This window comes from Lissotriton vulgaris, chromosome 8, assembly GCF_964263255.1.
Source record: "Lissotriton vulgaris chromosome 8, aLisVul1.2, whole genome shotgun sequence".
Classification (NCBI taxonomy): domain Eukaryota; kingdom Metazoa; phylum Chordata; class Amphibia; order Caudata; family Salamandridae; genus Lissotriton; species Lissotriton vulgaris.
The window spans coordinates 131,430,892-131,446,800 of NC_141696.1; positions in this window are offsets into that span (position 1 = coordinate 131,430,892).

Here is a 15,909-nt window from a genome sequence, read left to right on the forward strand (position 1 = left end):
CAGCGTAATCAGCGTGGTCGAGGAAGTGGAAGGACGCGGAATAGTTATTCAGGGTCAAGGGGTGGAGTGAATGATCCTGGTATGTCTGATGCGAGGGGTCGTGGTCAGGCTTATCATAATACTTTTGATCGACGGAATCAGTATCAGATAGCTGAGGGTGAGTTTACTGAGTCCCAGGATTATGTACATGCATAGGATTGCGTAGGATGGGATGTGGAATCGGTTGAAGTACCAGTAGATCAAAGGGGTCCATATGTATCAGCGCATGTTTTGGGTTCTACTGATCAGTTTCTGGTCGATACAGGAGCTACTCGCAGTGCTCTGTCCAAACACTTGGTTCCAAGGGCTCCCCTGTCTGGCGAAATAATTACATCAATAGGGTTCGATGGAACACCCTCTCTTAGCCCATTGTCGCAACCCTTTACATTTCACATTGACAAATTTACTGCCCCATGTCCATTTTTGTTGTCACCAAACACTCCAGATAATATTATGGGACTGGATATGCTTAAATATTTTCGAGCAACTATACGTTGCGCTCCTGAAGGGGTGCGGGTTATTTTGAATGAGAATTACCCAGATGTAGAGAGATTATGCCTCATGCAAGAGGCCGAGGCGTTAGCCTCCCTTCCAAAAACGTAATGGGCTACTTCGGATACAGATGTGGGACAGATGATTATTCCTCCCATACGCATCACTGTAAACGAGGGGGCGTCTTAACCTCGCGTACCACAGTATAAAATTTCTAGGGAAGGTGAAGTTGCTTTAATGAATATTGTACATGACTTGATTATTGCAGGCGTGGTGGAAGAAGTCCCCTATAATGTCTGTAACAGTCCAATTCTTCCGATTTTAAAGAAAGATACAGACACTAAAATCTATCGTTTCATTATTGATTTGAGGGAAATTAATAAGATAGTAGTGCCGCAGTATCCAGTGGTGTCTGATATTACCACCTTACTTACTTTGATTCCGCCCACAGCCACTACCTTCACTGTTATCGATCTGAAGAATGCTTTCTTTTCGATCCCCATCCATCCTGATAGCCGATATTTGTTTGGTTTCACAATAAATAACAAATCATATAGATTTTGTCGAGTTCCTCAAGGTTACACTGAGAGCCCTAGCATTTATAGCCAGGCTTTAAAAAGACAGCTTGATTCTTTTGATTTACAGTCTGGAGTGGCTCTCATTCAATATGTTGATGACATTCTACTTGCAGCAGACACGCAGGAACAATGTGAGGAGAGTAGTCTTTCCCTGCTTTCTTTTCTTGCTCAGAATAATCACAAGGTCTCTAAAAAAAAGTTACAATATTGTAGACCAAAGGTGACCTACCTCGGTCATCTTTTGTCTAAGGAGGGACGTGCATTGACATCTGATCGAATCCAAGCAATCTTAGATACACCAGTCCCTCGCACTCAGAAAGATGTTCGCGCTTTTATAGCTTTAACGTCTTTTTGTAGACAGTGGATAATGGGGTTCTCACACATTATAAAACCTTTGTTAGCATTGTTGTCCAAAACTACACCGATTCCCCTTGAATGGACAGATGAATGTCAGAATGCTTTCGAGCAATTGAGACAAGCCCTTTGTTCTGCACCAGTGCTAGGTACACCAGATTATACAAAGATCTTTACATTATATGTACACGAGAAAGATGGGTGTGCATTGTCAGTCTTAGTGCAGACACACGGGGATAAACAGAGACCTTGTGCGTACTTCTCAGCAGTACTTGATCCTGTAGCACGAGGATTACCTGGGTGTTTTTGAGCAGTTGCAGCAACAGCAGTGGCTATACGATAGAGTGGGGGAATAGTTTTGTCACACAAATTATTGGTGTTAGTTCCCCATGCGGTAGACGCTTTGCTAAACCAAACAAAAACACAGTATCTAACTAGTGCACGTTTAACAGGATATGAGTTAACACTGTTGGCGCCACATATTACATTAAAGAGATGTGCCACTTTGAACCCTGCTACTTTACTGCCGTATCCAGTTGCTGAGACCCAGGAGGAAGAACACCATGACTCTGTTTTCCTGACTGAAGAACAAACAAAGGGTTGTATTGACTTACAGGATAAGCCACTTCCAGAGGTAGATGGGGAACTGTGGGTTGATGGATCGTGTTTAAGGTTGCCAGATGGTACAACTTCTGCAGCCTATGCGATCACGACACTTAAGACAGTGGTAGAAACAGCACGAATACTGCAAAAAATCGTCCCAAGCAGCCGAATTGATAGCCTTAATGAAAGCATGTGAATTAAGTGCTGGTTTATGTGTGAATATCTACACTGATAGCCGGTATGCCTTTGGAGTAGCGCACGATTTTGGCCTACTCTGGAGGGAACGAGGGTTTTTGACTTCACACGGAGTGCACATTATGCATGGAGAATTAGTACGTGATCTCCTGAATGCGCTATTATGTCCAAAGAAAGTGGCGATAATCAAATGCAGTGCACATAAGAAAGTGACAGACAAAGTAGGACAAGGAAACGCTTTTGCAGATCGCTTAGCGAGGGAAACTGCTATGTTACAAAATGTCTCGCCTATGTATGTGGTGAAATCACAGGCTGAGCGATGGCATGATGCCAGAGAGGAGATATTAGATATTCAGAAATCAGCATCTGAAGCAGAACTCGTAACCTGGGCAACGGAGGGAGTGTTGGATGATGAGGGTTGTTGGAGGAGCAAGGATATGGAGAGATGGAAATTGCCTGCCGCTTACTTGCAAGCAATGGTTCAAATGACACATGGATTGGCACATGTTGGAGCTCTTGCAATTACTAAATTGCTCACACGAGTTTGGGAGCATCCTGAGATTGCCAATACAGCCAAAAGAGTAGTGCAGACCTGTCTGATATGCTTACAGTACAATCCTGCTAAAGGGACTTATACTCCGAAAGGAGGGTTTGTTCCACCTACTGCACCATTCGAAGTACTACAAATGGATTACATCCAGCTTGAGCGTTGCAATAATCTTAAGTATGTCTTAGTGGTGGTGTGTGCTTTCAGTAAGTGGATTGAGGCCTTCCCCACGAAGGATAATACAGCATTAACAACAGCTAAGGTACTGCTCAAAGAGTACTTCCCACGCTATGGTGTTTGTAAATTTTTGTGGAATGATAATGGTCCTCATTTTGTTGGGAAAATAGTGGAGTACGTCCTGAAAGGATTGGGGATTCAGCAAAAGTTTCACGCTGTATTCCACCCGCAGTCAGCAGGTCTGGTAGAAAGGTATAATGCTACTCTGAAGTTGAAGCTAGCAAAGATCGTGGCATCTACGTCTTTGAAATGGCTGGATGCCCTGCCTCTAGCATTGTTATCTATTAGATCAGTACCACATTCCCGAACTGGCCTCACACCTTATGAAGTGGTGTTTGGAAGGCCTATGAATATATGGGGAGTTCCTCAGCCTCGTTTACTATATGATGTGCCTTGTATAATGATGAACGATTATTTGGCACGATTAACAAATGATTTACTCTCTATTCATCAACAGGTTGGAGAAGCGCTCCTCGACAATTCCATTGGAGAGGCTCACAATCTTCGTCCTGGGGACTATGTCATGATTCGATCGTTTGAGAGATCCAGCAGCTTGGAGCCGAGGTGGCGTGGCCCTGAGCAGGTGTTGTTGGCAACTCGAACGGCTGTGCGAGTCACGAACAAGAAGCGGTGGGTGCATTCTACTCATTGTCGTTGTGTCTCTCCAGATCTGGTGAACCCTGCTGTGCTGTCTGATTATCGAGACATCTTGGACGCAGAGAAGAGCCCAGCCACTACGTCTACTGAATCGGAGGGAGCCTTCCCGGACCACACTGTTTCTGGTAGAGAAAGATACAACCTACGGCCAAGGAGAGCAGCTGTTTTGTGCGAGACTGGTTGAGTTACCGTTCTGAGGTTTGTGAAAACAGAAGCCGAGAATATCAAGGGGGGGGGGGGAATCAGTTCTGTCCAGTGTAGCGACACCCGTCTTGAATCTCGGAGAAGAAACCAGCGGCTACCTCGGAGCTCAGCACTCATTATTTATTTTTCCTTATTAGTTTTGTTTTGAGACTTTTGTGTTTTGAACTATGGCACCTACTATGATGAGAAACAAGAGAATTCTTGGTGCCGTGCTTTTTGTTACGACCATAGTGGTAATAGCAGTAATAGCTTGGGTTGTAGAATGATTGGTTCCGGCAAGAGAATATTTATTGCCTACTACTCCAATCCCATCTGAACATTTTCATTTCACTTTGCCTTATCATGAAGAAAGACATAGACAGACTTATTTAAATAACAGTTTCATTCAAATTCTACATCACACCCATAATATGACGAACACCTCGAACTGTTGGGTATGTGGAATGTTGCCTGGACATCAAAAGAAAGGAGGCACTCCACTTATTCCTCTTCCGTTCTCTCATAATGGTTCTTGTAACGCTTGGTACACTCTTCTGTTTACTTTGAGATGGCCAACCAAAGGTGGACTGCTTTTCCGGCTTAATAAAGTTTGTTACAATGACAAAGATGGTTACCCGCAAGCAGAAGGAACTAAATTTGAGTGGGAAGAATATCGACCAGATAATGTGTCGTTGCCTCGTGTTTACACTAATTAAAGACTTACAAATATGTCTAGTTTACATGTGATTACAGTTATTGACACCAAAGCTGATTTATGTGTTCGAAATAAAGGTACTATCCCGGTAGGGAGAAGTGAATGTAATACTACTCTCACCTTTGACACGCCAAATGGTATTGCCTTTGTAGCTTCACGAAATACATACTTCATTTGTGGAAATAAAGGTTACCACCGTCTTCCAATTGGATGGTTAGGAACATGTTACATATCCTTTGTACTACCCCCTGTATTTATTGCCCCACACATGTATCATAATGACTTTGTATTATATCATGATTTTATCTTAAACAGAGTGAAGAGAACATTAGCAATTGATGAGATTGACCAAACAGATACATCCCTGCAGCAATATGTCGATTTTAATTTAGGCCTCTTTTCATTTGTTGGTGCTGCCCTAAATAGCAGAAAAATAAGACGACTAACACGTGTTGTGGAAGCTGTTGCTAATGAAACAGTTTTTGCCTTAGGGAATTTGACTGAGGAACTTCAAATTACTAGAATTGTAACGCTCCAGAACCGTATGGTTCTAGATGTAGTATTAGCTGACCGTGGGGGTGCATGCAGCATTATCGGTAGTAGTTGCTGTATATATGTCCCTGATAATTCACCTTCTGTGTATGATGCTATTTCTAAATTGCATAAAATAGCTGCTGAAATACACCCCGAAAATGGTACATGGACATTCTCAAATTGGTTTTGGACTTTGCTCAGCACTTGGGGTTGGAAACTGTTGACTATTATATGTATAATAATTGGGATACTCTTCTTCCTTTGCCTATGTATTCAATGTGGCCCTATGTTATGTTCTGTGTGTATTACTGCCTGTATTCCATCCAAACGAGCCATTGCTAAGAATGAGCAAATGATTAATCGAGAGATAACGAATATTATGTTGATTAATACTGATGATGAGTATCCTGATTACTTCCATTATGAGGTAGCTTCAGCTAAATGCTAAAAGGGCCATCTGTCGTAATTTGACAATGATCGGGTTAGCATTTAGCTCAGCTACACGAACTTCTTCTTATCTTGACCACGTTTGCGGGGGCCATTTTGTATTGCTGGCTTCTATTTTCATGAACATGCTGCCTCGTGGTCAGCATGCCCTTTTGTCCTTCCTCTGTACCAATGACCATCTAACTTGCCCAGCAACAGGCTATTTTTAGTACTGGTCAAGTTTGCACATGCGTAGTCAAACCCTCTGTATTAGTGGACGGTCATCGCTTAGGAATGTTCCCCAAAGTGACCGGTGGTACTAAAACTCCTCCCATAAGTTGGCTGTGTTCCAGAAATGTCCTTATATGTACCTAAGCTGGGCGAATGTATTCCGCCTACTCTTTTTATTACTGTAAAATGGTATAAAAGAGGTCGCGCACCGATGTTCGGTGTGATACTTCTTACATTGCCGAAGGGTGCTGTAGGAATGTACCACCACCCCATGGGGTCCTAATAATCTTGTCTTTTGCATTTCCAGTTTCCGTGCCAACTTCTATGTTACGGTGTCATGGAGTTTTTGCAGAGTATGTAGATCTGAGGAAACCCAATACCACAACAAGCCCTATATTTATATTAGCAAATCCCTTTGTGTCACAGCACAGGGTTTAGGGATACCAGTTAGAACTGGTTTAGGGGAGTTTTGAAGCACTTTGTTGTGCTCAGCTCCTCTCTCCTTTGTCAGGTGGGGCACAGTGATTAGATGTTCCACAGGAGGCGGATCTGGCATTGTGGAGGGAAGGCACAGTCTTATTCAGGTACCAGGTGCAACTCCTTCCTCCCACCTGCATGGAGATCTCTCTATTCACCACTGGGCAGACTCATCCTGCCTCCTGGAGCCCCCCACATCATCCAGCACCTGTCAATCACAAGCCAGACATGCAATTCACATCAGGCAGGCAGACACACAGGACACAGAAATACCAACTTCTAAAAGTGGCATTTCTCCACCAGTCACCATAAATCTGTGCACACCATTGCGCAGCATTTATTCTCACGAGTTCATACATACTAAACTCGCCCCTGCACTCCTCTCATATCAGGAATTACCATGGACACACATATCCCCATGCATTCCTATGGAAGGGCAGGCCAGTCTCACCACACTCACTCAGATAGCGCACACACTTTATACTGGGCCACAGTGCTAAAGTGTGCAGAGGCCAAAAATCACTACCACTATGTCAGAGCTTAAGGCAAAAGGTTCAGGGGTGAACCTGCCAAAAGGGCCACGTCCAACATGCCCTATAAGCATGGTTTTATGGAGACTTCTATTCTCACTGCTGTGGCGGTGTGAAGAGTCTGTAAAACCTGATTCCAGTACAGTTGCAGATGTATGCAATTCCAGGTCATATGTGGGAATGTGGCAGGGTCTGCGCTGAAGTTGGACAGGATGGGATTAGGCCTGGAGTAACCTGCACCCGACGCTGCGCGGTCAAATATGTGAGCTGAAGTATATGTAATTGGATGAGCTTAAATCCAACTTTACTTGTTGCTTCAGCCACCTGTGCTAGAGCTCTTTCCCCATTCCCCATCCGTCAATGGGATAGGTAAGTCTTTTTTTTTTTTCTTAAAGAAAACTTTATTGCGTGATTAAAAAAAACCTTTGCAAATTACAAAATATAAAAATATTAAAAGTATACATATAAAAGAGAATGTGAGTTTCAATCCAGTGTAGATAAAAGTGGCAGATGGACCTTGCTGAGTTGTTAAGCTAATGGAGGTTCACAGGTTTGGGTCCCATCACAATTTTTTTTTTCTGCTTGATCCAAAAACCTTACTAGGGCACAGTTTTATTTGGTGTTCCGAGGATCAAAGCATGCCAGAACTGCTGCTCTGCACGATCTAACCATGATAGGTAAGTCCTCTTCCCATTTCTTCCTGACTGCCGATAAATCGGCCATACGGTCCTTCTTTAGTGCTTTATATATGCACAAAATAAGCCCTGCTAGAGCCTAGGCCCAGCAGTGTTGTCAGCACGCGCAACTCCCATGGCTCCTCCAGATCTAGTGGACCTTTACAACACTCCGGAACCAATTCACAAAAATATTGGCACACCTGAGTTCAATTTAGGTGCACAAGTGGCACGGTTCATGAGTGCAAATTCACATTTGCACTTCTTAAAATGTAAGGTTTTACTCAGAAGTAGAACATGTATTATAATAATAATAATAATAATAATAATAATAATAATAATAATAATAATAATAATAATACAATAATCAATGTGTTGTGGTATTAACCACAGGCAATACTTCTACCGCCTCAGCCATTGCAGCCTGCCTGGCAAAATGTATATACAGGCCTTCACCTGTCAAGGGTAGACATAAACTGGCATCCGGGGATGGAAAATAGAAGAAATACCCCTAAATGTGGTGATGATAGATGGGACGGCATTCCTGCTCGGGGTGGGGGGGGGCCTTAGTTGTCAGGGATGTTAGCATGAGCAGGTGCACTCATGTAGTTTGCTCCCCAGAAATGGGATTCCTAAAAGAAACCCAGGAGTACTACAGGTAAAATTGCAACAATTACAGTTTCCCATATGTACTCCTGAAAACCTAAATAAATTCTGAAGAATTAAGAAATCTATCCAAACATGGGGAAAAAAAACAAGGGAATACATTTCCAACTGATTTTCGTGAATACTTCAAAGTGCACAACAATAAGGTACAGATGCCATGAAGCTCAGCCCTGCCATTGTACTCAGGAAGTAACTAACGTGGGACCTGATTTGGAACTTGGGGGATAGTCCACCCTCTTAATGTAGAGCTTTCGGCCAACCCCATAGACATCTTTTTACATTACAACTTTAACAAAAGAGGGAGGTAGAGTAATGAAGTAGGATTCTTACTCCACAGGCTCAGTTACATAAACAAGGAGAATCCTAGTAATAGTGACTAAGGGAAGTGTTACCCACAGAGGTGTGGGAGCACTTAGTGTTTTGTAAAATACCCCTCACACACCAAAAGGCCCCTTGGTGTCAAGCTTCATCATAGGGGTCTTCGCACACCTCTAGCGGGATGCGGCGTGCCACGACCTACGACTACGCGGGAGCACTTATAGTAATGGCTATGTGTGGTGCGTGTGGTGCAAGTGATAGGGATATTTATGTGAGTGGTGGGATTTAGTGAAGAGTTAAAAAGATACCTGGCTCGTGGGTGTATTGGAAAAAACTTTATTCACAACCCAGGGCTGGTACTACTAAAAGAAGTGAAGTGCGAGGTTTGATCCGTCGTATTAATGGACAGTACCTCAGGTGTGCGTCAACATGTTTCGGAGCAAGTGCTCCTTCTTCAGGACGGGGGCACAACTTCCCCACCTTACTCACGTATCACTAATTTGTAACCTTAAAGTTTTGTGTAAGTAACAAAACGTGAAAAATAATCTTTTAAGTGTATATAAATATAGGCTATAATGTGCCTACAGCGGTTTTTGCTCAAGTTTCATGCATTTGCATGACCTGAAAAAGAAAAAGAAAAAGGAGATGGTCACCCTAGTCAAGGGTAGCTCAGACAGGTGCAGTCACCTGGAACAAACCATTTGCTCAATTGGCCCTGTAAAATAAATACTGACAAGACATACAACATAGAAGACACACTTATTTGTCTCTGAAATGAATATAAAGGAAGTGTAGGTCATACTTAATAGGTATAGCTTGCTTGCATCTTTTTACATTGGCAGGAACTGCTGTCATGGTGGTTCCTGTCAATACTATAAAGTTTGACAGTCACCTGTCAACTTTTACAAAGTTTGAGTTTTTTCAAAACAAACTCCCAATTAAAAAAAAAGTTAAACTAATGACCACCACGCCATAAGAGTTTTCTCCTTGCCTGGCTGTGTCAAACAGCAAAAACAAAGCCACCCAGCCTCCCACACTCATTGGGTGAATGATCAAATGGCTAATCTCTGACGACCTGTAATCCCTTGGACAGTCGAGTATGTTGTCAACCGAGCCAAAGTAGGCTCTGTCGTCGAAATACTGTGCCACCGCACACCTCTGAGTTGGACAGGTGGACAGAGTATTTGGCTGAGAGGGTACTCTGTTACCAGTGCGATAGAGTAATCTCTTTCCCAAACTCTAATTCATCCCCTTAATGCTCTAAGCATTGTGTTTAATCTATATTCTAAGAGAGGAATTAAAGACAGTCAACTTGACTTTTTCTGCACCTGAATATAGTCAAGTCGACATGCTTTCAGAATCTCCAGAGTGTGGCAGCTTGGACTGCACCGTCACTGAAGGCACACAACACATCTCTCCGTTGTTTACAGATCAGCACTGTATGCATGTACAGCAGTGCCATGCTTAATTTGCAGAAGGCAAGTGCAAGGGCCCAAAATATTTGTTAGGCGCCCGCTGCCGAATGCCAGATTGGTAAACACGGCCTCCCAAGTCAGCACTAGCCTGTCATGTCAGCAACTCGAGACCATCAGGGGTGATTTGCCGTGCTCTATAAATGTTTGATTGATTGATTGATCATACGTCATACTTCTTTTTTTCCACCCCCACCTCCACACTTCCTGTCTCATCATCTCACCCTAGAAAGTTCTGTTTTATCACTGCTTTCTATCTTTGTCACTGTTTTCTGCGGTGTCTCTTTTGCAATGGGCCAGTCCAATGAGGAAAAACAAGTGCTGGTCCCCAAAAAAGAGTGCTAGTCCCCAACACCTGTCACCAGCAACACAGATTAAGCACTGAGGCAGTGTATTATGTATATTGATAGTGTTTCACACATCGTTACTGGGGCTTAGCCACAGAAGTTGTCTGCTTAGCCTCAGCCAAGCTTTGGACATCTCTAGCTCCCTCGCTGTGCTCAGAAGACTATCATGTGGCAATTAATATTCATGAGGCAGCTCTCAGTTTTCAACCCCCCTGTAATTAGCTGCAATCACACAGTGTGGCCTTAATGAACAGAGACCACCATCTCCATCATTGTATTCTAAAGCCGAAAAGATGTGTTTAATACTAGCTTGAGTTCCTTAAAGGTACTGAGGCTGCTTGTAAAAAATAAAGTTTAGGATTTTGGAAAATTTCATTTAGAGACTACAGTTGCGAGCCACTGGTGGAGTGGTTACTGAATAGCAGTTTGGAAGGAACGCCCCAAACATGCTCATTCCGCATTGGGATTCATTAATGATCCCTAACTAATTTTGTGACTCTGAAAAACGTTTCTGAATTGTCAAAAGCAGTTAGTAAATATGTAAAGGATTTTCTTTAAAGTCGCAAAGACTGCAGTTTACAGCATTGAAGGGTTTGCAGAGGTTCAACGGGTTTGCATATCTGGCCCTAAATACATTAAGAATTTGAATACAACCAGCAAATGAGTTTTTTACTCATTGAGAAAGAAGTTACTTGAGGTCACAGTAAATTACATTTAAAGCATCCTACCAGGTAGTCAATCAGACTGACAAGCACTGCAGGCCCCTTGTGTCAACTTTACTAAAGCTGAACTATTTATAATAATTCCAAGTTTGTGTCCCAAGCTAATTATTTCAAGACTAAATTGAGAACTACATTTTGAAGCATATGCATCTACTTTGAAAATAAAGGATATTCCTTTTAGTTACTCCTCCTAACCTTTGAACATCTCTTTGCTGCTAAAATTGTGGAATCCGGCATTACAGTTTTTAACTCAAAGGCATCTCTCATCACTGCAGAGTCTAGAGCATGTCAGTATCAAGGGAAAATGAGACTTTCCAATGCAACTTTAAGCAAGTAGTGGCAACGCTCGCTGATCATGTTGGCTTTTTAGGTGTAAATATTCTTTGTTTTAGAGTTGTGTGATGATGTACTTTACGTTTGAATGAACTAATAGGAAATACACATACAGGCACCAATACTCACACAGACACGGGCCATATATTTGCGCACAAACATACCCACACGTAGTGCCGACTCACCCAGGTGGATCTTGGTTGGATGGCTGGATGGATTTATGGCTGAGTAGTTGGGTATAAGGATTAATAGATTGTTGGATGACTGTGGGTGCATACCTGGGAAATTAAAAGTGTGGATGGATGTATGAATAGATCTCAGGTTGGGGGGTGATGGATAAATACATATGTGCGGGTGCACTGATATGTGCTTGAGAGGATGAATGATGAATGCGTAGCTATGGCTAGATGTGTGAGGTGGAAGAATACCAATAATTTGGGATTCATATCCAATAGTTTTTCCTGAGCCTCCAGAGGTTGTTTTCCTAGGAAGTGTGCTGCAGTACTTATGAGGGGTGCCGCTCACAGCGGCTGCGTTGGGACACCTTAACCGGACGGGAGAGTGGGAGCCAGCGGATCTCCGATAACCAGGAGCCCCCGCAGCCAACACCACCGCGCTCCTCCCCCTGCTGCTTCTTAAACGCTCGCGGCCCCCACTTCGCGGGAGCCGCTCGCAGCGGCCGCTTTGGGACACCTGAACCGGACGGGAGAGTGGGAGCCAGCGGGACTCCGATAACCAGGAGCCCCTGCAGGCAACACCACCGCGCTCCTCCACCTGCTGCTTCTTAACCGCTCGCGGCCCCCGCTTCGCGGGAGCCGCTCGCAGCGGCTGCTTTGGGACACCTGAACCGGACGGGATAGTGGGAGCCAGTGGGACTCCGATAACCAGGAGCCCCCCGCAGCCAACACCACCGCGCTCCTCCCCCTTTCACTGGCAGCCTATATCCTTGGATATGCCCACCGCTACGCGGGACGCGCGCGGGCCCTTTATAGCCCGTTCGAGGCCGGAGCAGGCTGGGCTGGGCCTACCCTTCAATGTTTTCGCCGGGACACTGGTTGCTTATCATCTAGCAGTAAGACCCAAAGCCTGGTCCCAAGTTTTGTGAAAAACGACGGTGTCAACTTGTGTAGAGTGCTGTATCTTCTGTTATGGCGAGTGTTGCTGTAAAGGAAAAGAAAGGGCCAAAGGGGGGTGGGGGGTGTTCCAAGAGCCTCGAATGTGATCGTCCAAGAGATTGCGGTAACGGAACGACGGCTATCACTTGGTCCAGGCCCAACTAAGTGTCCAATAGAGGATGGATATAGGATGGATTGCTCCCCTCCCCAGGCCACTAACACTACTATTGATGACCCTCCGCTGCTGGGCAACGTCACGTCGACTCCGGTGGGGGGCTCTGTGCCAGAAAACAGGTCACTGGACCAGTCATCCTGTGCAATAACCAGGTCCAATACTGCCCCCTATAAGTGCAGAAAGGAACTCTCAAAGGACAAACAAGGCTCTAAAGACAAGAAGCGGGTAGGGGGCACACAAAAGGAAAACTGTTCCATTAGAGCAAGGACAACAAGGCCGGTTGAGGAGGGACGGAAAATCATGGAACAAAATGCGGAGTCAGAGATTGTGACACCTTTACTGACTCCGATTACCCCCGATACTCCAGTGGTCCCTGTGGCTTCCCTGAACAGTGCTTTTGGGGAGAAAGTGGGGACTATCATTGCTGATTGTCTATCACCCTTAATCAATAGAATGGCAGCTACCGAATCAAACTTACTTACGCTCACTAATGCCTTAGACCAGAACTCTGGGGTCTTAGCAAGCCTTAGTAATACGAATATTGAGCACTTACCTCCATCTCACCTTGGTGTTAACTCCACAAGTGGAGTAAGGTCATTGCCAGACCATCAAAGAGCCCAGGGGCTGGGAGCCTACAACCAGCTGAACGTGGGCCAGCTACGATTGGGCCGGACAGGCGGGCCCGGGGGGTTGGGAGCCTACAACCAGCTAAATCTGGGCCACCTACGAATGGGCCGGACAGGTACTGCCAAATCAAGGATAAACCTAGAAATAATCACAGTGTTGTTGTAAATCCCCAATGTAGCACCAAAACATCAAGTATACGAATTGATCTGCCCCCAGAATGCAGCTCTCTTGTTGTAGTTCTAGCAGCTGATGAATGGTAATGAAGAGACACATATTTCACTAAAGAACAAAGTCACTGATTGGCTGAATAAAAATAGACCATTACCGCCAAATATAACAAGTGAAATTCTGTTTGTCCGAAGGGTGGCATGGGTGGTTCACAGAACCAAGGACCTTATGGGAGACTATGTCCTGATTAACTTGAGGGACACACGGATAGTGTCCCATGTATGCCAGTGGACGCAGCCCACACCAGTGTCAGCCATTCAGTCTCTCCCCTGTCGTATTTTTATCAATCAATCAATCAATCAATCAATCAGTGACACTTATAAAGCGCGCTACATACCCGTAGGGTCTCAAGGCGCTGGGGGGGGGGGGGGTGCCGCTACTGCTCGAACAGCCAGGTCTTCAGCTTCTTCCTGAAGGAGAGGTGGTCTTGGGTCAGGCGCAGGTCGGACGGGAGGGAGTTCCAGGTCTTGGCGGCCAGGTAGGAGAAGGACCTTCCTCCAGTAGTCGCTCTTCGGATGCGGGGGACGGCGGCGAGGGCGTGGTTGGCTGATCGGAGGTGGCGTTTGGGAGCGTAGAATTTGACTCGGCTGTTGAGGTAGCTCGGGCCTTGGTCGTGTAGGGCTTTGTGTGCGTGGGTGAGGAGGCGGAAGGTGATTCTCTTGTTGACGGGGAGCCAGTGAAGGTCTCTCAGATGTCCGGAGATGTGGCTGGATCGTGGGATGTCGAGGATGAGTCTGGCTGAGGCGTTTTGGATCCGCTGGAGTCTCTTCTGGAGCTTGGCGGTGGTACCGGCGTAGAGGGCGTTGCCGTAGTCCAGTCGGCTGGTGACGAGGGCCTGGGTGACGGTCTTCCTGGTCTCGGTGGGGATCCACCAGAAGATCTTTCGTAGCATGCGTAGGATGTTGAAGCACGCCGAGGAGACGTTGTTGACTTGCCTGGTCATGGAGAGGGAGGAGTCCAGGATGAAGCCCAGGTTTCGTGCATGGTCTGTCGGTTTGGGTGCGGTGCCCAGGGCGGGAGGCCACCAGGAGTCGTCCCAGGCGGAGGGAGAGGAGCCCAGGATGAGGACCTCCGTCTTGTCCGAGTTCAGTTTCAGGCGGCTGGTCGTCATCCACTCGGCTACCTCTTTCATCCCTTCGTGCAGGTTGGCTCTGGCGGCGGCGGGGTCGTTGGTCAGGGAGAGGATCAGCTGGGTGTCGTCGGCGTAGGAGATTATGCTGAGGTGGTGTTTGCGTACGATGGCCGCGAGGGGGCTCATGTAGACGTTGAAGAGGGTGGGGCTCAGGGATGATCCTTGGGGGACGCCGCAGATGACTTCGGAGGCCTCTGACTTGTACGGTGGTAGGCGGACTCTCTGTGTTCTTCCGTCGAGGAAGGAGCTGATCCATTCCAGCGCCTTGTCCTGGATTCCGATGTTGCTGAGGCGCTGTACTAGGGTGCGGTGGCAGACCGTGTCGAATGCCGCGGAGAGGTCTAGGAGGATGAGGGCCGCTGTTTCTCCATTGTCCATCAGGGCTCGGATGTCATCGGTGGCGGCGATGAGGGCGGTCTCGGTGCTGTGTTTGGCTCGGAAGCCGGACTGTGAGGGGTCGAGGGATCCGTTCGTCTCGAGGAAGGCGGCCATCTGCTTGTTGACGGTCTTCTCGATGACTTTGGCTGGAAACGGGAGAAGCGAGATGGGGCGTAATTCTTGAGGTCGGTTGGGTCCGCTGTTGGTTTCTTGAGTAGGGCGCTGAGTTCGGCGTGTTTCCAGCTCTCAGGGAAGATGGCGGTTTCGAAGGAGGTGTTGATGATGTCTCGCAGGTGGGGTGCGATGACAGCGTCGGCCCTGTTGAAGACGTGGTGAGGGCAGGGGTCGGTCGGTGATCCGGAGTGGATGGAGTTCATCGTGCGGATGGTGTCTTCGGTGCTGATCGGGGTCCAGGCGTGGAGGGTGGTGGTGGGGGGGGGGTGGTTGGTCGGTCATGGTGTGCGATGGTTGGTTGTTGAAACTGTTGTGTATGTCCGTGATCTTGTTGTGGAAGTATGAGGCGAGGGAGTTGCAGAGGTCTTGCGATGGGGTGATGTCGTTGTTTTCTGCGCTGGGGTTGGAGAGCTCTTTCACGATGTTGAAGAGTTCCTTGCAGTTGTGTGCGTTGTTGTCCAACCGGTCCTTGAATGCTGTTTTCTTGGCGGCGCGGATCAGCTGGTGGTGTTTCCGGGTGGCAAGTTTGTAGGAGGTCCTGTTGTCCGGTGTCGGTTCCCTTTTCCAGACTTTCTCGAGGGCTCGGCAGTTCTTCTTGGAGCTCTTGAGTTCGTCGGTGAACCATGGGGCCTTCTTGCTGCCGGGTCTGCTAGGCGGGGTCCTCAGCGGGGCGAGTTCGTCCGCGCAGTTGCTGATCCATTTCGTGAGGTTGTCGGCGGCCTGGCTGGGGTTCGCTGAGCTGGCAGGAGG